The following is a 25,224-nucleotide window of genomic DNA, read 5'->3' as shown; positions in this document are numbered from 1 at the left end:
AGGAGGATGTGGAGAAGAAAGGAAATTCATCAAAAGGAAGAGGAGGAAAAGAAAAAAATGAAATGGAAAAAAAAAAAAAAAAGGAAGAGAAAGGAAATGAGAGGCGGAAAAAAAAAAACTGGGGAAAAAAAGACAACTTTTTGAGACTGGAATTAAAACCCGAGGTAGGATTTTTTTTTTTTTTTTTCCCTTAAAAGAGCCTATTTACCTCCTATGATTTTTAGAAAGAGTTTACTCATTCTGTGCATGCGAAGAAAACGTCTGTCTTGAGAAAGACAAGGGGATGTTGCCGCTCTCTCTTCGGCTGTTAACTCTAATTGAATTAACAAAGTAAAACTTCCAATCAGATTATGAATTAGTTAAGTCCAGGACACAGACTACAGATCAAGGATGAACTTTCATTGCGTAACCAGTCGTATAGCATCAGAGAATCCATAAATCAATACAGATTACCGTGTTGGATTATCTGTTTAATAAAGCAGCAACAGAGCAATGTTTATTAATGGTTGTTTTGCAAATACGAGCGCTGGATTTTATTATTTTTTTTCTCCCCCCCCCCCCCCCCCCCCCCCATTTCCTATCTGTGTTTAATTTTCTCCTCTGACAGATATAACTTGCTATCAGGATTAGAAAGAAGGATATGGTGATTTGGAAAATGGTTTCTTGCAGTTTTCTTTGTTTTTCTTCCCTAGTACCTCTATTCAAATGCTTGCTTTCTTCTTTTAACCCTTTGTCTATGAACATTTCTTTGAATGGACTCAAGATTCCAAGATTGGGGATTTACCAAAAAAAAAAAAAAAAAAAATATATATATATATATATAACTTGTGTATGAAACTGCGTGAGACTAATGGGGGAAGTTGATTTTTGTCTAATTTATCCTCTCTGCAAATTTATGCTGGTCCTTACCCCCTTGCATGGATTATATGTCAACCTCTTCCTTATGGAAACTGAGATTTTTTTTTTTTTTTTTTAATCCACTCTACTGTAGAAAGGAATTTTGGGTCAAAGAGGTGAACTGGGTGCTTCCCACTGGCTTTTAATGGTCAGACTGGTTGCTTTAGGTGCCACCTGCAAAATACAGCAAGCTATTTGGAAAGGTGTCTTGATGTTGCTTAGAAGAACACAAAGATCTTGTGATGGATTAAGCTAATATATAATCTCAGAACGGTGATTCCAAGGAAAAAAAAATTCATAATAATAAAGAACAAATATGGGTGACAGCACCCGAACTAATTTTGGAAAGGAGCAATTATAGCATTGCAACTTTATGAAAACCCTTTTGCAAAAGGTGAGGGGGGGAAAAAAAAAAAAAAGCTGACTTTTGACCCGTGCTGGACCCGCTCGTTTCGCTTGTGTGTTCATCAGGATCTTTAACAAAAAAAACCATAATAAAAAAATAGACAGAAGAAACTCTCCCTGGTACCCTGTCCAGGGACAGGCTGTAGTTCTGGGTGTAACGTGAAAGACTTATCCTGCTCATACGACTACTTTAAATTAATAAACAAGATTTTTCCCCCCCCCTCACCCATGGGCCTGTAATTCAGAATAATTCAGTTCCTGTGTGAACTCCCTACCATGATCTGCTTGGGGGAAGCTTAAGGAAAACCTCCTTGCTGTCTTCCCTTCGAGGTTCGTCTAGGTGCTGCTATTGTTCCTGGCGCTGCTCCTGCAGCCCACACCGGCAGTGGCAGGGGCGTAGGGAAGTTTTTACAAGCTCTTATTTTATTCCCTGGTCTTTGTTGCCTTGCTGCCGCTCTCCTGGCCTGGTGGTTCATCCCCAGCCAGAGGAGGACATTGCAGAGGACAGGGCAACAGAGAACCAGCTCTAGAAAGTGTCTGAGCCTTGGGCTGTGGAAAGGGGGGAGAGCATCCTCCGTGGAAAGGGGGAGAGCATCCTCCGTGGAAAGGGGGAGAGCATCCTCCGTGGAAAGGGGGAGAGCATCCTCCATGGAAAGGGGGAGAGCATCCTCCATGGATGCTCACACCCCAAGCATCTTGTGGGATGAAGTTGGACGCCCTTGGCTTTGGTGGCAGCAGGATGTCACTGCGTGGAGCTCTCCTCCTTCATCCCTCCGAGGCAGACTAAGCCGGGAAGAGAAGGGTTGCCGGTCGAGCCGGCGCCTGCCAGCCTTGCAGGCTGGGATGTGTCTGCGGGCGGACACCGGCGTTGAGCGGTGGCCCGTAAGTCCTCGTGTGAAGGGGTGCGGTGGCTCGCCCGGGGACGAGTCCGCGGGGAACGAGGGACTTTTATTGCTGGGTGAGCACTGGTGAGCTGCCATGTGCCATCCACCATTGGCCGGTGTCTTTGTTCAAGAGTGGGGGGGGAAGAAAAAGCGCCTTTTGTCCAATCAGGGGCTGGAAGCGATGCTGTGTGATCATCTTTTGGTGTTCCTAGGTGACCAATCGTGGTCTGTGCGGGGCCAAGGCGGCACCGCCATAGGCTGATGTTTGATGGTGTCACTTGCTTAGGTATAACAAAGGCATGAGCAGGAATGGGGGGATGCGAATTGGGACGAGGGCGAAACTCAGCAGGGAATTTAGCGACCCGCAGCGTAGGGAGCCCATGTGCGGTGGGCCAGATCCAGGGGCAGAAGGTGCCCGTGCTGGTTGGTGATGGAGGGGACGGGTTTAAAGCCCGTCGTGCCTGACTTGGCTCTCCAGAGCTCGTGCACCTCATTCCCCGCTGTGAAAAGTGCCCTTTAAAATGGTGGTGAACCCCCCCTTCAGCTTGGGGACGTGGTGACACCACGGGGCTAAAGCGTCTCTAGGTCTTCACCCATCCCTTTGTGCTCCCGGCCTGGCAGGGCGGATGGGACCCGGTTTCACCCCACTCGCTGGCGGGGACAAGAGCGTCGGGTGGGTCCCTCGGGGCTCTCGGTCTGGGGGTGCTGTCGGACCCGGTCGCGCTCCGTGCGGGTGGAGATTTCCTGTTAATTCGGATTTTTGATGTGGTGGGTGACCATTCCCAGCGGCGGGACTGGCTGCTTGGCTCCTTGAAGGCCTTTGGCAACATAAACTGGAATAATCTTGGAAACAGCTGATTTTTTTTTTTTAATTTTTTTTTTCCCCTTTTTCTCCCCAATTTCCTACTGGAGTATACTAGCAATAAGAAAGCCCGGTGTGTTGGCATGACGTTGATCCAAATTGCGGCTTACGTGTGGCCGTTTAAGCTTGCTTGGCCACTACGATTTGACTGGTTAACACTCAGCACTGTCTACTCTGTTCTTCCTTATGGCTACATAACTGCTGGAGACGTTAATAGGAGATATGCTTGCATGTTCTGTATTGAGAGATTAGCTCTCCACATTCTTTTTCATGCTTAGAAGCAGTGAGTTTGGAGGGGAAGAAAAAAAAAAAAAAAGCAAGCAGCAAATGGTATACTAATTTTTCAATGATTCGGTGTCATTGAGAAGAACGAGTCTATACAATTATTGAAAATTATTCATTTCATTCAATATATCATTTTCAGCTAGGAAAGAGCCTGCGACTGAGTCGCCTTTAGCTCCTGTCTTTAATGCTTATGCCAGGGATGCAGAAATGCAGCAGATCAGTTGGAGTCCAAAGCCCCTTCGCACCACTCTCATCGTACGAACGACGCGCTGCGGCCGGCACAGCGGGTCGGGCGCTGGCAAACGTCCATGGCAGAAATACTCGTGCTGGTCAATGCTGCCAGCGGATATTAACTTTTTCTTTGCAAAGGATAAAAGATTTTTTTTTTTTTTTTTTATAAATAGTATTAGCAAATTCTCAGCCCTGAACTGTGAGAAATAGTTTAAAATTTTTTTAAAAAATTGGGATTTTTTTTTTTGTGTGTGTGTTTGAGGAAAGCAGACATTTCCTGACTGAAGGAATTTTCTGCTGGCTTTTTACAATTTTAAACTGAAAACAAAAGGAGGCCCTAATGGCTCAAGCCCTTCGAGGTCTCCACAGAGCACGAATTGCCCCTTTTCCCCCCACCCAGCATCTCCCTCCCGCCGCGGTCCTGTGGGCCCCGTGCGCTCCCGCACGCCGTGGGCTGGGCAGGTGTGGAACGGCACTACAGTGCAACCACAAAGAAACCACATAGATATAATATATATATGTGCGTATATCTATATATTTTGGAAATACATTTATGTATTTCCTTCCTCCAAGCGATCGCAGCCCGATTTGCACGGGAGGCGGGATGGTTTTTAAAGGTGCTCTCGAGGCAAGGCTGGCAGGCGGCGGCGGCTCGTTCCCAGCATCGATCCCAGATTTTGGGGGTGTCGGGTCCTTGTGCCGCGCGGTCCGGGACCCCTTGTCAGGCTGGGTTTGGGGGTGATCTCTGTGCCGAGAGAAAGCATAAAGCTCCGGTACCTCCAAGGGTCAAAAATGCTTATTGAAGCCTCCAGCCGCCGGACCGGGGCTGAGAGGGGAGCTCGTCTTTGTGCCGAGAACAGAGTCTTTCCTCTTCAAACAATCAGGGCTTCAAAACCCCCGAGCGTTTTCAAGGGAGCGATTTTTATGTCGGGATTATGATAAACCGGCTGAGTGGGCGCGCTAAGCCGCCATAGGAATCAGATCAGGCCCTGCTTTAATTTCAGCGAGTGGCGGGTGTGTGGGAACGGAGGCCGGGGCGATGCTCTGAATTAACCGTCGGAGCTCTGGGGATCCCCCCCTCCCTCCCCGCACCCCTGTTTCGGTGCACGGCCCGGAGGAGGGGTACAGGCAGCTGCCTCTTCGTGCTGACCCCTGGCCCCGCCGTGGCTTTGCAGATGCGGGTCCGGCCGCCGACGCGCGGCGCTTCGCAAGGTGCTTTGCGACGACCTGCGATGGCTTTGGGGTGTCCGGCGCCGGTGTCTGTCTGGCAGGAGCTAAAGGGAGAGGGGATTTCTCAACACCCCCCCCCACACACACCCCATCCCAGGGTACAAACGTGGTGTTGGGTGTCCAGCAAATGGAACCGGACGGCTCTCCTGCACCCTGCCCGAGGAAAACGGCTGGCAGTGCCCCGGGGGGGAGGACAGCTGGAAGGAAAATGATGAGCTCTGTGGTCTTCAGGCTGCTCGGAGGAGACGGCCCGCCAGCGGGCAGGTCGCTCAGATGCAGCCGGGGTGATTGGATGTGAAAGCGGAGCCGCGGCGCTCGCCGCCTGCGCTGGCAGCATCGCCTGTCCCCGTCACCTGCCGCTGCCGCCGGAGGTTTTGCTGGCCCGTGCGTGACAGCGGTGCCAGCGTGGCAGGGGCGGGGGGGACACCCCTAAAAATAGTCCTGGGGGCCGCGTTCTGGCTTGCCCTGCAGAATTTTCAGGGACGGAGATCGGAAGGGACGTGTGCGTGTGAGTCCCGACGCCTCCCTGCTCGCTGCCTGTCCCCAGACGCAGGGGCAAAGGGTGATGCCGATGGGCTTTGGAGCAGGCAGGATGCGGCCACCCGCAGAGCTGTGACGGCCGCGGTTAGTTTTGCAGAAAAAGAGCTGGGAAGTCTTTGGGGACTTTGGGTTCAGGAGCCCTGTGCCAACCGCGGCGAGGGACCCCCCCAAATCCCGGTGCCGGGATGGGGCTGGAGGGGGATGTCCTGATGTCCTGAAGTCTGCAGGGCTGGCGGGGAGGTCTTGGATCGGTGCTCCTGGCTGAATCCATCTTCGGTTATCAGTGGCTCGCAGTCTCGTGCTGCCGTATAACTCCAGGATTTCTCCTGCTACGGCTGAGCCCAGACTTGGACCCGGCATCTGTAACCGTAAAGCTAAGCTGTGTAATCCTCACCCGGCGGTGACGGCCGTGGTCTGAGCTTCAGCTTTGACAGCCCAGCCTAGGTGTAAAAATCATTTTAATTCCACTTTCAGGGCTTTTAGTATTGCCGGAGCAGGGACAAAGGGGGTAGTGCCAGGATGCTGGTGCTGGAGGAGGGAGCATCCCCATCGGGTGCATCTGCTGGGTTTAACTGCTTGGTCTCGTGCGATGGATTTTTACAGGCAGGTGGAGGGCACGAGGTGGAGCTTGCTCTGGGATAGAGAGAAAATGCAGGCTCTCAGAGGTAAAAAAAAAAAAAAAAAAAGCAAAAAGCTGATTAGTAAGTGTTGGGAATGAAAAAAAGATTGGATATTCATTGGTGTGGTGGGATGCATGTGGCTCCGGGGGGGCTGTTGGCTCATCCTGTGCCCTCGCATCGCTCGGGTCGATGCAGGTAAACCAGGTTTAATTTGACCTTCAGCAAGTGCCTGCATGCTGGAAGCTCAAAACTCATCCCTTTAGGGGGAAAAAAAAATAATAACAAAAAAAAAAATCTCCTGGATCAGTGTGTGAGCTATGCTGGGGGGAAAGGGATCCCCCAGATCCTCGTTGCCCTTTCGGAGGCACTGGGTGCCCTTTGGAAAGGAGGAAGAGCTCTCCTTGAGGACCCTGCCTTCTTTCACCCATTCCTCCCCTCTGACTTTCAGTAAATACCCGCTATTTTGGGTAAGAGTGAAATATTGAGCTTTTAACGTATTTCCTAGGAGTGGATCGTTTAGGGATTCCTGGGCTGAGCCGGGCAGGAATGCATCTGGGCCAGATAACCTTTCTCTGGCATCAGCAGGCACCAGCTGCTTGGGAGGAAAGTGTTTGAAACCCTACAATTATGGGATAATGTATTCCGAGAGAGTTTCTCAGCTTTCCGTCCCCGAGCTGGAGAGTTTCTATGCTCTCTCTGATCCTTGTAAAACGTCACTAAACTTGGATGTTCTTGTCATCCGCTCCTCGATGGTGCTCGGAGCATCCCGCAGCGGCGATCTGTAAGGGCTCGGGGATGAGCGGGAGGAAAAAAAAAAAAAAAACCAAAAAACCCCAAACCCTAAATTTTCTAGCGTTTGCTTTGAATTTGCCTCTGTGCCCCTTGTTTCGGGAGAGGAATAGTGTCTTTGAAAAGAGCTAGAAACGTGCCGGCCTCCGCAGCCGCGTATGGAGTCAATGGAAAAGCCGTGAGGAATTGGGATATAACTTTGATTGTTCAAGGGAATTAGGCACGTAATTCACTCGGGAATTTTGATTAATCCCACGAGGCATTGTTGGGATCCAGAAGACTTTTCTACCTGCTCGGGCTCGGCCGGGAGGTGCAGGGTTTGACCCCTCTGCCTGCTGGGAGCTTGGGGGGCTCGGGATGCTCCGCCGGGCTGGATGGGTACCGCAGGGCACGGGTGGCCCCGGGCCACCGACCCTCCTCGGGATTTTGCAGACAAACCCCATTCTCTGGAGAATTTTCTCCCTTCTTCCCCTTTGTTTTGGCTTTAAACAACAAAACCCACCAATCCCCCGCCTTTTTTTTCTTTTTTTTTTTTTTTTAAATGGAAAAAAAAAGTTCTTTTTAATCTTAAACCCACCCATCTCTAGGAGCATCAGCAGGGCTGGGTGGGTTTCTGGAGGGAGAGCTTTGCCACGGAGCTGTGCACCTTCTCGCCACTCTTTGCTCAAGATAACCATTGATTTTTATTTATTTTTTTTTTTGGAGAAGCAGGGAGCGAAAGGAGACCTGCCTGCGCTGCCCGGCCCCGCTGCCCGTTTCGGCCGAGGCTTTTGCCAACACCAGGACAAGCCGGCGGCAAGGCCGGGGCGAAGGCAAGCTGCCTCCCTCCTCCGGTGCGAGGGATGGCCACGGGAGCAGGTTGCCATGGAGAACCGGGATTATTCTGCGCGTGTGTGTACCGGGGCAGGGCGGGAGGGGGGGAGGAAATATTGTAATTTTTATTTTATTTTTTTTTTTAAAAAAAACCACTCGCGATGGAGCGCGATGCCATCGGCGCCCGCTCTCACCCCACCTTGGGAGCCGCATCCTCCAAACCCCATCCCCTCCTCCCTTACTTTTCCAACCCCAGCTTCTTCCCCAGCTCCTCCGTCGGGCTCTTATCTCCAATAATCCCCCCGTAAGAGGGCTTTCTGCTTGTTATGACACCCAGTGAAAGCGTGGGAGAAAGATCCTTTCTTCGCCCTTGTCCTCCACAGCCAGCCACTAGCCTGAATGGGAGGCTTTTTTGTGTCTCTGTGTGCCTGACTAATTGAGCTGAAGGACTTGCGTCTGGAAGGGCTTGAAAGGGACTTTTGTTGCCGCTGCGGAGTTTGTGGAAGGCGAATGAGCCGTGCTTTCTTAAGGGACGCGGGTCCTGGGCAAATTTGACTCTCGAGTGCTCACGCCTCCTGGTTCTTTGGGAAAATGAAGGGGGAAAGAAGAGAAAAAAAAAAAAAGAAAAAGGGTGGTGGGCTTGGGGTTTGTTTCTTTGTGGGTTTTTCGGAGGGCTAGCAGCAGAAGTCTCTGGAAAATTGAGTATGGTGAAAAAAAATAATAAAAATCCGGCCCTGGAAAGGTTGGTGAGCTGGCTTTAAAAAAAGGGCATGGTGAGATGAGTTAAAATCGGTTAAAACCAACAATTTCCGGAGTCTTTTGGCTCCAAAAATAACAGTATTGAGAACCTTTGCCTCCTGCTTTTTTAAGGCCCGATAATCAACCCCCAAATCCCCTCTGCGATCCCAGGGGAAATTGTTTGGTGGTCTAAGGGCGCTTCCACATCCCGTCGCATCCCACGAGGTGACGAGCATCCGCTCCCACATGGCGGTTTGAGTCGCCGCTACAAAATTCCTCTTTTCCTCTTGCCTTTGACCGGAGTCGTGAAAAGTCAGGATTCTCCCTTAAAGTGCTTTAATTCCTGGTCACTGGTGACCCTGCGAGCGTGCAGGAGGGAAGCCGCCTGCTACCTCTAATAGTCCCAAATCTTTCTTAAAAAATCCCGCAAAGATCCTACTTGGGAGGAAAACCAAGAGGTTTGCTGCAGCGTTTTAGGACTTTTAAACCTCTTCTCCGCTGGGAAGGTTGGTTTGGGGCACCCGACTGGAGCCTTCGGGGACGTTCACCCTCTTGCTGCTCCATGTCGCGTCCCGAGGACTTGGTGTTTCCACATGTCTCTATCCAGGAGATTTTTTTTCCATCCTTTGCTAATTTTTCATGATCTGATGCTGGATTTGTTCAAAGACCAGCCTGTGGTTTTGGTTTTTTTTTCTCTCTCCACGGCGGGGCTTAGGAAAAGCTCCGTGCAAAACCCAGCGCTCAGCATCCCGTCTGGAAATCACCCCCTCTGGCAAGGAGGGAAAATGAGGGGGTATTTTGGGGGAAAAACAGGGCGCTTTGATAGAAAATGGCCCGGCACGTGGCAAAGGCTGGGCAGTTGTTTGTGGCTTGTTCCATGGCTGGTGGTAGAAATGGGGAAGGAAGCGGCTGTCCGGGGGATGCTCGGCTGTCGAGCGCCCCGGCCGCTTTGGTCCCGATGCACGCTTCTCTTGGGACGAGCAGCCCCTGGGCCTCGTCGAGAGGCCGCTTGAAAGTATTGTCAAGAAATAGGTTTCCTTTGTAATTTTTTTTTTTCTTTCCCCCCCCCCCCCTCTTATTTTTCCTTCTTCCCAGCACAAGGAATCGCTGTCAAAGCTGCCAGGCTCCATTCCACCCCCTGTGTGGATAAACACTCCCAGCGTGTGTTATTTGGCAGTCAGTTTCTAATGCAAAGTGATTAAAACATTTTGAAAGTTGAATTTTTTATTTTTTTTTTCGATAGGGTGATGTAAAGGCTGCAAATGTCCACAGCATCTCTTTTCCCACCCCGCGCCCAAAGGCTGCAGTAGTCCAGAGCCAAAGACGTACATCAAGGATGGGGAAAAAACCAGAGTAAATAGGTTTGTCGATGTGAATAGTGAAATTTGGTAGAGATGGGAGGTGAAGAAAAAGAGAGGTGAATGAAAGGGAGCCGTTTTTTAAAAAAAAAAAAAAATTAAAAATTTAAAAATCACCTTTGAAAATGGTGCCTAACCCCACTTCACGTGAGTCCGCGAGGGAGGTTTTAAGAAATCAAGTCATTTCTGCCAACACTCCTTGCCGGCACCGTGCTAAAAACACAAACTTGGTTTTCTTTCCAGCAGCCCGAAGTCCGTCCCGCCGCAGCTCCCGCGATGCCTTTGCCACCAGGTATTTGCTAAAGTGAATCCCAACTAGTTACCGGCCTGGGTAAATGACAATTTACATGCTATTTGTGTGCTCGTAAGAAAGCATTAAAGTTTGCTTTCTCAGCACTGTGATATGATAATGATGTTGCGTATTAGTCATTAGCGATAAGTAGCTGTCGGCGCGAGCGTCGCCGGTTGGAGCACCCACCAGCATCCCTCCAGCCCTTTTTTTCTGCACAGGGCTTGGCTTTCTCTGCCTCTATTTATTTATTTTATTTTTTTAAAATAGAATATTCAATAATTAGTGCCTCACCCCCCCCCTCCAAAAAAAAAATAATCACCCAATTCCAGGTTTGGAATTATGTGTGAACTTGGAAATTGGGGTTCGGGGTCAAAGGCAGATGAAGGGAGCAGAGCAAGGCTCGCAGATGTCGAGCTGCTTGCGTGCTGGAGGCCAGAAGACAAATAAACCCACCCAAATTGCTGTTTTTTGGGTTTTTTTAATTATTATTTTATTTATTAATTTATTCCCCCCCCCTCATCTTTGTTTAGTAGGGAAGGGGCTGGCTCACTTTTTTGGGGTTGTTTTTTTTTGGATACTCAAGGTTTGCCAAACCTCTTTTACACTCTGCAGAGGCCTTACCAGGATGGGACCAGATTAATGAAATAAAAAGGTTTATTTTTTTAATAACTGGCCAGTAGTTCTGGGTTCCTGCATTTCAGAGTGCACCAGACCGCCCATAAAACCATCATTTTTATGGTGTCTCTAACCAAACCCCTAAAATTTGGGAAATTCTTGCCCTAGCACGGATTATTGCTCCCACCCCCAACAGCTTCCAGCTCAAATAACAAGAGTTTTTGAGCAGATGGGGGGGAAAAAAAAAAAATCAAATATGGATATTGGAAGGAGCTATAGAAAATAACAGAAAATTCAGGCGATTTTAGTGCAGATGAGGCGTAATTCTTAGGCAAAACACAGCAATAATATTAAAATGCATTATTATTGCTAATCAATAACAGCATCGCTATAAAATATTCAGAATTATGCAATGCATCTATTTCTCAGCTTTACAGCTCATTGTAATATTCCTAATTCCTGCAATCTCTACGTTTGAGCACGAGGTTATGCACTCGGGATTTCTCTGTTTCGCTTCCCAGCACCGAGGCCTTTGCGTTTTCAGGGCTGGGATGGAGAATTGGGATTTTTTCCAGAGGTTTTTTGGAGGAGCGGGGCGGTGGTCCCACGCTGCTGATGCCGCGCGCGTTTCCCATCCCCTCGGAGCATCCCGGGGCGGGTCACAGGGATGCGGATCAGGGCCCTGAAGGAAACTCTGTCATTTAAGGGTTTTTTGTTTTTTTTTTTCTCAATGCAAAAGTCAAAAAAATCCTGAAGCATGGGATTTCGGTGTGTTTTCTGACTATTTTTTTTTTTCCCATCAGACGAAGAGACGGTGGCTCTGTGCCCGTCCCGGCGAGCGGGTTGGATGTAAACAGCCGAACCCTCGTGGCTGCCATCACCCTTTGCCGATGCATCACGGGGAGGGTTTCACCTTCTGCCGAGAGCGGCCTGCTTTTCCCTCCCTTTTCTTTATAATTTTTTTCTTTTTTTTAAATAATATTTCCCTTTTTCCACCCTTTTTCTTTTTGTTTTGTTTTCCTTTTTTCTTCTTTCTTTTCCTTTTTTGTTTTTCCTTTTTTTTGTTTTTCCTTTTTCTTTTTCCTTTTCCATATTATCTTTTTATTTTTATTTTTCTCTTTTTTTGTTTTTTCCTTCCCCCCTCCTAATTCTACATTTAAGCCTGCTTTGTCTCGTCTCCTGCCAGCGTGTTTAACGAAGGGGCAGCCGCTCCCACGCCAATGGGGTTTTTTTTTTATTATTATTCTTGGATTTTTTTTTTTCCCTCTCCCTGATGCTTTGTTCCACCCGACGCCCTCCTTGGGGACCACGGGGCACCCGCCGAGGGGTGCGGGTCGGGGTGCCCAGGGATGGACAAGGAAGCACAAAGCCCCGAGGAAGACACGGGGCTCTTGTTATCCTGGGTTGTGCGCGAAAGAGTTAACCCATTAGAAATTCCGAGCCCTTCTTCCGATAGTTAAACCTGATTTGCATGCATTTGCATAATGAATGTCATTTGCATTCTTGGAGGTTGGCTACTTCTGTGGGAAAAGTCAAAGCGGGATTGCGGGGAGGGCGAAGGGGGGTCGGCGAAGAAAGAAGGGAAGATTTTTTTTCCCCGCACCCCACGCGCATCCCTGCCCCTCGCCATCCTCATCCGAAAGCTCTTGATTTTTTTATTTATTTTTGGTTTTTTCCCTTCTTTCCCCCCATTTTTTTCCCCCCCTCGATGCCTTCCTGCATCTCCCTTCCGCGAGGCGCACAAAAGCCAACGGCGGATAGGCCGTGTCGAGGCGAAGCGCATCCTTTTCCCTCTCCCCCCCTTCCCCTCCTTTAATTTCTCCCTCTTAATTCCATCTTGGCTCCCGTTCCCAGCGCCCTCGCACGCGGGGGGCCGCGGCCCCTCTCCCTCCCCTCCCCGCGGGTGCATGCGTGTTGAAACGGTAGCAGAAAGGGGGGGAAAAAAATGGGAAAAAAAAAAAAAAAAGAAGGAAAAAAAAAAAAAAGGTGGGAGCCACCATTTTAGGCAGCCGATGTGTAAAATGGCCGATTCTCTTTCCCTCTGGTCCTCGCCACGCGGTCGGCTGCATCCCCGCAGCATCCCGGGGATGGGGATGGATCCTGACCGCAGCCCCGCTGGGTACCACGGCCTCGCCGTGGGGCGTCGGGCTCCGTGGGTCGCTCGTCCCGGCCTCGGCCACGGGGATTTTCCTTTTCCCGCCGGCGATGGTCTTGGCACGGGGCGTCGTGGCCACGAAACACCCCCCCCGGCCGTGTGAAAAAGCACCAATCCACACCCAAAAAAATGAACCTCCTTTTGTTTCACCTTCGGTTTTTGCAGCGGGGATGGCACTGAAGGCGAGAGTACGGTCTTTTTTTACCAAATTTTTTTTGTTGTTTTGTTTTAATTATCGTTTAAAATGACCTCCATGCCACATGGGGATATTGTGGGTTTTGAGGCTCGGCTGCAGAATTTTTTTCCTAGTCGCAATAGATGTCATTTAATTCTTTGTGTATTGCAATAGTATTAGGGAAACAGCTGCTTAATTTTAAATTTTTTTTCCCCCCCTTTTTTTTGGACCAGAAAAATTCAATAAACTCATTTTTCTGTCGCTGAGACCATTTCATGGCTGTTTAGAAAGGGAAAAAAAAAAAAAAAGAGATGTGAAAAACGAGAGAATTCATCCCCTTCTTGTGTGTGATGAGCAGAGGTGTGAGAGGCTTCACCCGGTCCAGAAGATTTGTGGGTAGGAAGTTATTGCACTAAGGTTAATATGAGAGAGGGGAAAAATTAAAAAAAAATTAAAAAAAAAAAATCACTTTATACAACATACAACCTGGTGGGGTGTGAACCGATTAATTTTACTACAGCACTTGAAATATTTTGGGGTGTTTTTATTTGACGATCCCGTTGTGAGAGGCTTGTGATTTAGGTGAAAATCTTGGTGTTATACGAGGCCGGGTTTGTTGTTCTTTTTAATTTCTCCCCATCCCTCTGTTGCCATGAGACCTAGAAAACTTACAAGCCTAAATACGCTGAGCGAGTTTAACCCTGGTGGGACGAGAATTTTTGAAAGCAGATTAAAAATAACCAGAAATTTATTCTTAGAAGAAAAATAAATCACTTTTTTTTTTCCCTCTTTTTTTTTTTTTCCCCCCTGGGCTGATGCTGGAGCCCCAAACGTTCCTGGTTGGGGTCATCCCCACGGGGAACCGCTGCTCGGCTCAATCCCGGTCCCCGGTGGGATGTGGAAGGTGGGACAAGTGGTGACCGTCACCGTCGCATCCCTTCCGGTGGCCTCCGCCGCCGTTCCCCCATGGACGGTGATGCTCCGAACCCGAAGCAGCGGGGGGTCCCTGCGAGCTTGTGGGGGTCTCCCTGGCCCCGCCGGCAGATCCAGCCCCAACAGCGAAGGGTTTGCAGCCGCGTGCTCCTCTCCGCCTGCCAAACCTGCTTGTTCAGGAATGGGAAACACTTCCCTAAAGCTTGTAAAAATGCGCTAAGGCTCTTAGCTATTTGGCTAAGCTGCACCTACTTAGTTGATTTTGATTTCTCACTGCTTTTATTTATAACCTTTGGTCCACACTGGGGGGGGGGGGGTGTTGTTTGGTTTTATTTTTTCTTCCTTTTTTCTCATTCTCACCCTGGAATGGGGCACATTAATGGGTCAGAAGTAGGGCTGGAAGGAGAGGATGGATCTGGGCATCCCGGCTCTGCTCCCACCAGTGCCACTCACTCGCTCTTCATCACTTAATTTCCACAGAATCGGATTGTCTCTCTGATTTCTGTAGCGTTATCAATGATTTATGGGACTAATGGGCAGGAGAAAAGGCTCTTTCTCTGGCCCAAGCGCCTTCCTCTATTAAACGAGCCAAGTAAATTCTGCACTGGGTGTTTAAATCGATGTGCAGCCTGTGAATAGCTGTGGATGAAAGCAGAGTTTATACAGATGAAAAATATATAAAGGGAATATTAATATACTATTAAAATAAAAAATAATTCTGTAAAGATGCTCCAAAGCAATACGGAGCAGTGGCTGGCAGCACGAGGGTTGCGGCTGCTCGATTTTTGCTATTTTTAGGCGGGGATGCTGCTGGTTCCCACTGCGTCGCCAAGGGGAAAACCCCGCAGTGCTGGGGTTGAGGTCACAGGGATGCAGCGCGTTGGGCTCTGCCTTTGAGCCAAGCATCTTCCCTCAACATGGCTTCAACCGGTGATGGATCCCTCCTGGCCCGGTCATGGCAAAGCGCCCCGGGGCAGCCCGGCTTTCTCGGTGTCTGGATAAATCCCTCTGGTCACAGGGTGCCGCTGGGTTTGGGTTTGGCTTTCAAGTGCCTTGGTGGAGCAGCCTCTGTGCTGGTCAGGGAGGGAAGCCTGGAGAACACAGCTCCCCAGAAGGCAAATGAGGAGGGAAACACACAAAAAAAAAATAATTTTTTTTTTTTACTTAGATTTATAGTTTTCAGTCCTGCCTTGTAATTCCTGAATGCTTGGCGCTGGCAGGATTGTCACGGCAGGATGCTGGCTGGCACCACGCTCAGCGGGAACAAGGGACGGTGACGGTTCCACGAGAGCTTTCCCCTGTTTCAAATCCCCCTGGAACAGACTCCGGCTCCTCTCGCTCCCTATGGTGCTGGAGACTCGCTGGGGCATCTCCACAGGGCTCGGGTTTGGAAACCAGCAAAGTCGCAAGGATGCTGAGAATTTTCCAACTGACTTCTCTCTTCCTCCTTCCCTTACCAGGAACGTGGCCGTAATCTCCCTGTTCTGGTGTAATCCAGCCGAGGGAGGACAGGGCTGACATTTAACGCGTCCCCATCCTCTTTTCTTTCTCTCCCTGCTAGGGAGGAGCGCGGGTTCACCCTACGTGATGCTCTGCTCGTTTTCTGGCTGGCGAATCGTGGGTCTCTGGCCCCAGTGAAAGTTCACAGGGAATTGCCCGGTAAGTGGATTTATCTTTTTTTTTTTTTTTTTTTTTAAAGGCTTCCCATAAGCTCTTACGCTGGACAGTCTCTAGCACCGGCACGCTGCCGGGATGGGCTGGGTGTCCCTATAGCAAGCGCTCAGGGACTGCTGCGAGACCACGGTGACCCACATTGTGGGGAAAAAGAGGGGCCAAAAGCTCCACGGTTGCCAGCACCTTCCTCGCCGCTCACTTGGCCCAAGGTCTTGAACAACCCTGGATTTTGTTCTGTGTTTAACTCCTGTTATCGCTGGTTTGTTAACTCGTAATCCTCAAACCTCGTGAGAGGTGTCTTTCCCACCCGCAGGAACAAAGGGCTCCTTTGGGTTTCTTTGGTTTTTTTTTTTTTTTTTTTGTCTTTTAAATGGAAAGAGGGTAATAAGGGTGTTTCTGTGGCTTTTGTTTTTAACTCAGATCGGCTCACTACAACAGGAACCCAGGAGTGGGGGGTTATATGGAACAAAACCCCACCCTCCAAAAGCCGCGTGGGAGCTGTCAGCAGGACCCATCTAGCAGTACCCTCAGCAGAAGCCCCTCACCATGGCTGATCCCATCTGCACCCTCCTCCTCCTCTTCCTCCCCCAGCCAGCAGACCCTGGCCTGGAGCACGACGTAGATCGTGATTTGCACCAGGATCCATCCAGGCTGCTCGGGGCTGCCGGTCAGCGCAGGGCTTCGGCACGGGGACGCCAGCACCAATTTGGGGACGGATGGGGCAGAGAAGACACCGGGACATCCCTGTCCCACCGCTGCGCATCGCCCCGTGGGCAGCACGCCGGAGCCTTGCTGGTGAGACCGGGGTGGGATGCGGGTACCGCTCCGGTGGGTCGCATCGGGGCGCGGGGATGCTGCGTCCGTTGAGGGATGGGGACCACAGGTAGAGCCTGCAACGGTGGGCAGCTGGCCTGAGGCGGAGGTGATGGGCAGGGGGAGAGGGGCTGGGAAGGGACAGTGCCTTTATTAACCAGGCGCAGCTGAAGCGGGTCCTTTGCCAGTGGTCAAGTCTGAATCACAAACTCCGCATTGTTTCTGAGCGGGTTCAGCACATTTCCCTTCTCCCCCTCCCTTCGCCTTTCCTCTCCTCTCACCCTCGCACAAAGATGTCATTGTGCCGGGGACTTGGTGATGGTAGCGTTGTTATTTGGTCCAAAAAAAACCCCAAAAACCAACCAACCCAAAAAACCCACCTCAAGAAAAGAAAGAAGTGGGGAGGGGGGGACCCAACAAGGTGAAGAGGTTTAAATCAGCTTAGCCCAAATGCCAATTAAAAACCAAAGAGGATTAGGCTTGTGATCAGCAGAATAGACAGTCATTGTACCCGGACGAGGGGGTTCCCCCCCCCAGGCCCAACGCAATCGTGCCGCAGGTCTCGCTGCCGATGGTCACCGCTCTCCTCTCGCAGCGGGACGGAGCGGTGCAGGGGCTGCCCTTGACCCCCGTGAGTCGAGCTGCCCGCACCCGCCGGAGCGCTCGCCCATGGCACCGGGCAGTGAAAACCCCGTGGGTTTCCGGCGCAAAGACCTTTTTCTCACTTTTTTTAAGTGTGTGCAAGGACTCTTGCCTTGGCTTGAGTTCAACCGAGCAAGGAGATGTCTCAATCTCTCTGCCAAGCGGAAGGTCTTCCCTGGAATAGGCTCTTGGGCAGTGTGTCCCTCAGCTGTGAGCTGGTGGAGGGCCCCTGGGGTGAGGTCCTGTCCTGGTGTCCAGGCAGATGTTGTCCCCACCTTGCTAGACCTCCATGTGCAGCCCTGCTCCAGCACACCCAGGCACTCTCACCACCCATGGGACTGAGCCGTGGGGGCCATCGGTCAGACCTCTGCTCCCGAAGCAGCCAGCACATCGCCTTCGGTCCCGTGGCGGCAGCAGCAGAGAAATGCCAGGAGCATCGCAGGGGATGTCCTCCGGCCAGCGGAGATCCAGAGAAGACTTTGTACTCTCTGCACCGTGGCCTGGAGATGACATCTTGGTCTGGTTTAGTCCTCCTATGCCATCCACTAGCTCGCTGCTTGCGTGCTTTGAGGTCTAATGTAGCCAGAAACCGTGGTCCTTGTAGCATCCTCACCTGCGGGAGAAGAACCTGGGATTGGTGAGGTGGGTCTGGGTGCTTGCTTGGATGTCTGCCCACGCTCAGACTCCCCCGACTCCCCCAGCTCTAAGCATCTCTCCCACTACACCGGTAAACGGGTAAAACCCCAGGAACAGAAAGATGCTCTGTACCGACGCGGCGGCTGTTAACAGGGATGGGAGTCTGCGGCCGTGGCGGTTTCATTTCCGACTCTACCAACGGAGCGATGAAGGCAACTCGTCCTGCAGCCAAAACGGCTACACGCGTGTGAAAAGTGTGTAGCCAGGCCAGGGGTGTTTTATATCACACTGGCAACTTTTAAAGGGTCTTCACTTAGGTAGAAAGTGTAATTACACGCTAACTGCAAGGCTTTTTTGGAAAGGAAAGGTGCCAAGCGGGGAGACGCTTGAGGGACATCAGCAACAAATTCTGGTGGAGCTTCAGCACCTCCATGCCTGGGTGCGAAGGGACACCCCTGCACATCTGTCCCACCTCTTCTCGGGGTCTCTGTGGGGCGAATCCTCTCTGCTAAGGGGGACCATCGCCTGGCTGAGGTGGCCCTGGTGCTTGGTGGATCCCGCTGTCCTGCTTTGCACGGGAACCCAGGGATGGCTGCGATGGAGCCGGGTCTGGCTCCGGCCAAAAGCTCCTGGGAGAAGCTGAGTTGAGACGCTGCTGCTGTAGATGCAAAATGTTCCCGACCTTGAGCCAGAGAGAGGAAAAAGGGGCAAAAGGGCTTTTTCTCTGAAGAGCAGAAGAAGGAGAAAGCGTCCCATCTCTGGACCAGGAGCCGTTTCTCCCCGATCCTGGGCAGGGTTAGCGTCGGCTGAGGGACCACAGTCACGGCGTGATGGACGACTTCGGTGCCCAGGCGGTGGATGCTCAGGCAGCATTTTGGGGCAGAAAGCAGGGATGCTGCGGAGCGAAGGAGATGCGCTTTGGGGAACAGGGAAAGGGTGCAGGAGATATCACAGGCTAGGAGGGAGATGGTGGCATCTTGGAAACCCCTTGTGCCACCACCGTCCCCCTGCCCAAGGATGCCCACCAGCACCCAGCGAGCGCATGGGCTGTGGGAGCAGGGAAGAGGGCAGGATCCGTCCCCTTTTTGTCGCCGCCGTGTAATTTATGATATGAGAGAGGGCCATTGTCTGGACCCATCCTGTATTTTTCCGAGGGCTTTGCCTCTCTTCCCAGACCCCCGCTGTGCTCCGGCTACTGTACCGTTGCTATGGGACGTGCTCCCCGCGCCGCGGCTATGCGGGGCAGTGCCGGGGAGGGCTGCCCGCCGCAGCCGGACCCATCTGGAGCCCCGAGCCCCGCTGCCGGCAACCCAGCCGCTCGGCGGCCCCGCTGACGTGCCGAGGGCCTGGGAATGGGGCTTTCGGCCCCTCCAAGTTCACGGCCACCGGAGGCATTCAGCTGCCGGAGGGGGGGGCAGCAGGATCTGGGGCGTTTGGCTCCATTCTCCCTTCCCTTTCAGCGCCGGCAGTGTCCTCGGCGCATACAGATCCCCCGTCCCTTTCTCCTCCTGACAAGTGCGCACATAAATAAATTACCCCACCGGGCGAGTGTGGAACAATCTGTCCCCTAAATTCTATTCATCGCCAGACAGGACCCATTATTCCCCCGATTAAAGCCGCTGGAGTAGCTTGCAAGGGTTACAGTTACTCTGTCAAACTGTAAATAAGACACTAAAAATAAAGGGCGCTGGCGAGGGAAGGGGGAAAGGGAAGCCAGACTAATGCCTGCTGCTAGGGAAACCGAATGAATCCCTAATGACGCCTGTGTACAAACTGCAAATAATGAAGGAAAAGTGACAAACAGACCTCGGCCGGGCTACAGCGAGGTCCTCACTTGACGGCGGCCGCGGGGATCTGCTCGCCCCTTCCTCCGGGAAGAGGCAGCGGGGAGCCGGACCCCCTTCCCGCGCCCCTCCGAGCAGAGCGTTTCGGTCTTCGTGCTTAACTTAGGGAAAGGTTTAAGTCTTGCGGGTGTGTTTATTTTCCAGGCACAGAAATTGCCTCTGCTTGAGGCCGCATCCCTTTCTGAGGTTGCACTGGGAAAACGTCCATCGCCCGTGGCCTCAGGGCAGCGCCCAAAACTTTCGTTTGTGCTCCTGCGCACTGCACGGAGCTCCGACGGAGGACGGGGCTAGAACCAGGGTGGTGTAAGTCTGTGTGTCTGCCCAGAGCCCGTCCCCGGGGCAGCAGGGCTGCAGCCCAGGCTCCTTCCCACCCGCAGCAGGTCATCGCTCTCTTGGCTGAGACGGAGTCCTGGAGCCCAGACCCAGGTTTGCTCCTCGCTGCTGCCTGTGGCTGTGATAGATTGCGGGGAAGAATGTCTCCAGCCCTAGAAAGCCGCTTTGGATAAAATCCAATTCCTTTCTCGCTGCTCTCTCACCAGCCAGGAAAGACGGGGATGTTCACCTCGCAGAGGATCCTTCTTTTCCTCCTTAGAGCTGAAGAGGCGAGGCAAAAATTTATCAGTGATAGGCTCACCTTGGGGTTTTTCTCAGTTCCAGAGGGACTGAGATGTGAAAGTTTTATTTCAGGACCAGCTCGAACTATTCCCATCACCTGCAAGGGGCTAAATGCTGGAATGCTCCCCGTGGTGCTCAGGGAAATATGATTTTGATTCATTTTATGCAAGCATGTAAAAGATGCAGTGAAGAGAGCTCCAGGCTGTGCCTCTCCAGGTGGATGCTCGCTCTCGAAAGGAGAACCCCAAGCAGAAAAAGTCTCGGTGGAGCCGTGCAGGGTTGGGGACACAGAGCAGATGTGTCACTGGGCTGGAAAACGAGTTGTCCTCCTCTGGGTCTGTGCGGATGCCACATTGCAGATCCATCGTCCCGCACAGCCCAGCAGCTCTGGGGCATTTCTGGGACCTTATCTGCAAAAACCACCGAGGAAGGTGTGAGCACGGGGAGTGGCGCGATGCCAAGCCCTGTGGCGTGGATGCTGCCGAGCGTGGCGCTCGCCCGTTCTCCCACCGACAGTGAAATCGTGAGGGTCCTTACGCAGGCAGAGGGGTTTTTTTAGAGATGTGCTCCGGCTTGGTGTTTTCACAAAGCTCAGACATCTTAAAAAGGATTTTTCAGGCCAGCTGAACTTGTGTGGAGCCCAGTTGCATCTCCCAGTCAGGTCAAACTTGGGTTTAGCAGATTTCCTCCCTTTCCATCTTAGGAAAAAAAAAAACCCAAACCAACCCAAACCAAACCCTTTTCACCCCCAATTCCTGGCTGTGAAGCCTCATGACTCTGCAGCAGCATTCCTGGGGCGTTCCCGACGCGGGGTGGTATTTGCAGAATTTCAAACAGCGGCGCATAGCTCCACATCTCCGTGTGATCCCCCAGCTGGACTCACTTATTTGGGAGAAACTCCAGGACGGAGCAGCAAGATTTATTATTGCTACTCCTAATAGTGTTGTTTGCGTAGCACCCGTAGACCCTGGTAGGTGTGTGTAGGTGGTGAAGAAGAGGCGTGCTCCTGTCTCTCCCCTCCAAAATTTACCAATTTAGTTGGAAAAAGAGAGGAATTTGGGGAAAAGTCTCATAACCAGCCAGGGCTGAGTAAGTCAAACCCAAACCTGGGTTGTCCTGGTGCTCCCCAGCCATGGAAACGGGCAGCTCTTCATGAAACCGGCTCCTTGGAGGTTGCCTTTAGAAGAGTGATGGGCTTAGAGACCCAAATCTCATCCTGGGAGAGGGTTTGCTCCCTGGCAGGGGTGGCTTTGCCTGAGGACACAGGTCCTGGGAGCAGCTCCAGCGCCAGCGATGCACGTGGGAGTATTCAGCTCTCCTTGAGACTGCAGCAAGAATGGCAAGGCTTAATAAAAAAAAAAAAAAGGCACTCACTTGCCTTTTCCCACCTAAATCTCTTGGGTCACATTTTTCAAGGTTTCTCTCAACCTGTAAAAATATGATTATTGCTCTATTTTTTTAATGAAAGCTACGATTCCCCTCCTTGTTAATCACCCGGCTCCAGAAACCGGAATTTTAGCGTGGTGTTTTATGAGACTGGCAGCTGTTGACCCTTGAGCAAAGCACGTCCTGACCAGGTTTGCCCTACGGCCGCTTAGAAAGATGAGGAAAATCCGACAGCCCTCGATATTAAATATCTTTACACCCATTCTGAGAAGATCCCGTGCCTACCTATCACTCTTTTCCTCAAAATACCTGAATATTTTTGTTTTGGTTTTATTTTTTTTTTTCTATCTATGGATGTAATCTAGACGTGTCCATAAGCCAAAAAGAGAAAAGCAAGATTTCAGCTACTTGGGATTGAAAGATTACTCAGCAAGGTCCGTAGGGCTGCTCAAGGGCCGTGTTTCAGTAACACCGCTGCCGGTCCCCTTCCTCTTCCAAGGATCAAGATGAGGCAAATACCTTCACTTTGATTTAATTCTAAATACCTGATTTTGAAGGTGTTTGCTGGCACGGCGTGCACACAACGCGCACATGTTTGCAATAATAGCCGGGTAGCTTGCATGGCTAAATCACTCTGGATATATATATTTTATTTTTTTTCATTGTAACCTCCTTTTAAAGCACATTTAAATGCTTCCCTGCAGGCTCATGCGAGGGCTGTTAAGGGCTTCATTTGAATAAGTAAGTGCATAGGTACAGGAGGAACATCACCATAACCCCCTGGAAACCCCAGCGCCGGCGATGGCATCAGAGAACTGGTGAGTGGGAGAAGGGGCTCGATGTTATATATTCCATAAAGTAGAGTAATTAAGTATTACTAGTTTTGATGACTTCAAACAGAGTGACTCCAGGAAATAAGCCCCTTCTTTATAATTAGTGGGATTTCCTCTGCATCAAACGGAGAGATTGATTCTTTAATCTGCTCACATGCTTTTGATTTGGTCTTTCAGCCGCTTGTACCAACTGCTTCCACTCCCTGCTCTTGCCGATAAAACCTTGCAAAGGAGATTTTAGGAAGGCATGACCTGAGTTGAGGTCTAGGATTTTCTTTGTGTGTGGCTGTTTTGTGTATTCTTAATTTGCCAGAGATGATGATGATGATGATGATGATGATGATGATAGCAATAATAAAAAAGAACATAGACACAGATCTTTAACATCTGCATATGTTTAGGTCAAATAATTGGGGTTTGGGGGTTTTTTTGTTATTGTTTTCTCTTTCCAGTGTGCTTATTAGCTCTGGTGCATGTTCTTTAAGACCTGCAAAGATCATCTTGGCTACCTGTCCACAGAGGACAGGCTGCCTTCCTGTGCAGAGGAAAAAGGCCCCTTTTCCAGAGTATTTCAAGTGTTTGATCCTGATTTAGGACTAAACCTGGGAATTTTGGAAGCTCTGTCTGAAATAAAATCCCCTCAAATGTTGCTGCTTTCCAAATGAAGATTTCAGGAGGGAGCAGGAACTTGGTACCCTGCAAGCGTGAGAAGCCCATCGGGAGCAACCGGCTCCTTCCTGGGTATCTCCACGGGGTCGGTGGCACCGTAGCGGTCGTGTGGGAAATCCAGTTTGTGACCTGTGCTGGTTCCAGGCACGGAGTGAACCTACCCTGGGCTACCCCCACCTCCAAAATAGCTCAGATCTTGAATCGTCCCAGCAAACACCCTGCCCCGGGTTGGATTTCTTTCTGGCATGTGAGGTTCTTCTGGGACTGCTGAGGAGGGGAGAAAAAAAAAAAAACCACAACCAAGGGCACATTTGGGGCTACGATGTTTTCCATCCACTTTTTGGTCCTGTTGGAAATGCGCAGCGTGGGCAAGGCGGAGGCGCGTGGTGCTGCGCCTGGAGTGCATCCCTTTGGGTGAAAATCGGAGGATGTTGGCTCTGCAGGGGGTCATTTTGGTCCCTGTAGAGCATCCCAACCACAACCCCCTCTTGTTCGGGGCTGACATCGCTCTGGGTGCGTGTCTCACACCCAAATAGGGTGGGGAGGACAAGGACGGAGTTGTCCCCGCCGCGATTTGGTGGTTACAAACCTTCAGGGAGGAGCTGCGGGAAGGACGGGGATGCACTGGAGCTCACCTGGAGCCAGGATCAGGCCCGGGGGGCGCGGGGGGCTAACAGCCGAGCAGCCGGTTTAGTATGCCCCTCGCAAACCTCCCCTCGTCTGGAGCAGTGTCGAACACAGATCGTATAATTAGGGACCCGGTGAATACGTAACTGTACAATTATGCAAATAGTGATCAAAATCACTGTTTTCAGCAGAAATGCCTGAAGATCAAGACAGAAGCTTCATGCAACCTTAATTTAATCTGGTCCTGCAGGAGTGGGGAGGTCTGATGGATGACCCAACCTCGTGCCTGCCTGTGTTTAGCAAGGCTGGGGTGGGAGGCGGGGGAGAGGAGCGCCGGAGCATGCTAAGTGAGGGCTCCGTGCGGCCGGCGAGAGGGAAAAATGGCACTGGGATCATGTTAGTGTGTTGGCAAACCGGGGAAATAATAATAATAAAAAAAAAAAAACCAGCAGAAATGGAAGTGCTGATGTTTACAGTGATTTTCTTTTGATTTCAGGTGAAGAACACAGGGCTGGAAGAAAAAAAAAAAAAAAAGAAGAAAAGAAAGAAAAAAAAGTCTCCAAACCCAGGAAATCTGTGTTAATTGCTTATGAATGTCTCTGTCTAAAAAATTATCGAATTGATGTTGTCGTGCTTTTTTTTGACAGCCTGTCTGTTACATTTTTTTTTTTAAAATATTCATGCACCGAAATCTAATTACTAGGCAAATTTAATGATAATGAAATGAAGGCACTTTAGCAGAAAGCACAGGGCCTTGTTAATGTTTTCTCAGCCTCTGTCTTGTTCATATTTTTAAAATTATTTTTTTTTACTACTGCCTTTCTTGCATATAAAAAAAAAAAAAAGGATTGCTGAAAATAAAACTTGGATTGCTGAAAATGTTTGTGGTGGCTCTGTTTATAATGATGGGGAATTTGCAAGGTGATTAAAGGTGTTTTGCAAAAATCAAATGAGCCTAACCTAATCAGATAAGGCAGATGAAATATTATTATTAGAGAGGTAACATTAAGAGCGTGCCTGGAGGCTTTAACGAAGATGAAGACCCTAGTGCTCTGGGTGCGTGCAGAGGCAACAACACCCTCGCCATCCTCTGGACCTCTCCATCCCCTCTTTCCAGGGAGCAGGTCTTGTCCGTGTCCTCCCTAAGCCAGGCCTGGCTGGAGCACGCACGTGATGGCTGGAGTGTGGTTGTGATTAATGGAGAATGCATGCGATGGATGGAGCCCGCAGGTGATGGATGGAGCACTCATGATGGTTGAGGCATGCACGTGATGGTTGGAACATGTATGTGATGGTTGGAGCACGTATGTGATGGTTGGAACACACGTGATGGTTGGAGCACGCATGTGATGGTTGGAGCACGCACGTGATGGTCAGGTCATGCACCAAGCTCCCACCAACCCAGCTCTACCTGCTCTAGGCCCCTCCTGCACCCCAGCTGGGTAGGCATCAAGCAGAGTGCTAGCAACTGGGTAGTGGACACAATCTGTGGTCCCAGCCATGGGCCTGAGGACATGACATCTGAAACCCATGAGCAATCAGGGCAGGGGCCAGCCTGAGCTCCTGGGGCTGTTGCTCTATTTAAAAGCAGGCATGGAGGGGGGGCCCTCTGGTTTCTCTCTATGTTCATCTTTGCTTCTGACCTTGTTGCAGGCTGTGGTGT

General features: G+C 50.7%; 1 long non-coding RNA gene across 1 annotated transcript; it reads left to right on the top strand.

Moving 5' to 3' along the window:
* Nucleotides 1-24,423, top strand: LOC142598537 (uncharacterized). The gene is made up of 4 exons (XR_012832675.1): nucleotides 1-164; nucleotides 15,384-15,481; nucleotides 15,917-16,291; nucleotides 24,058-24,423. It is a non-coding gene; the product is annotated as an uncharacterized LOC142598537 (long non-coding RNA).
* Nucleotides 24,424-25,224: the final 801 nt, after the last annotated feature.

Source organism: Balearica regulorum, chromosome 28 (assembly GCF_011004875.1).
Source record: "Balearica regulorum gibbericeps isolate bBalReg1 chromosome 28, bBalReg1.pri, whole genome shotgun sequence".
Taxonomy (NCBI): domain Eukaryota; kingdom Metazoa; phylum Chordata; class Aves; order Gruiformes; family Gruidae; genus Balearica; species Balearica regulorum.
This window is presented reverse-complemented; position numbering and strand designations above follow the sequence as displayed.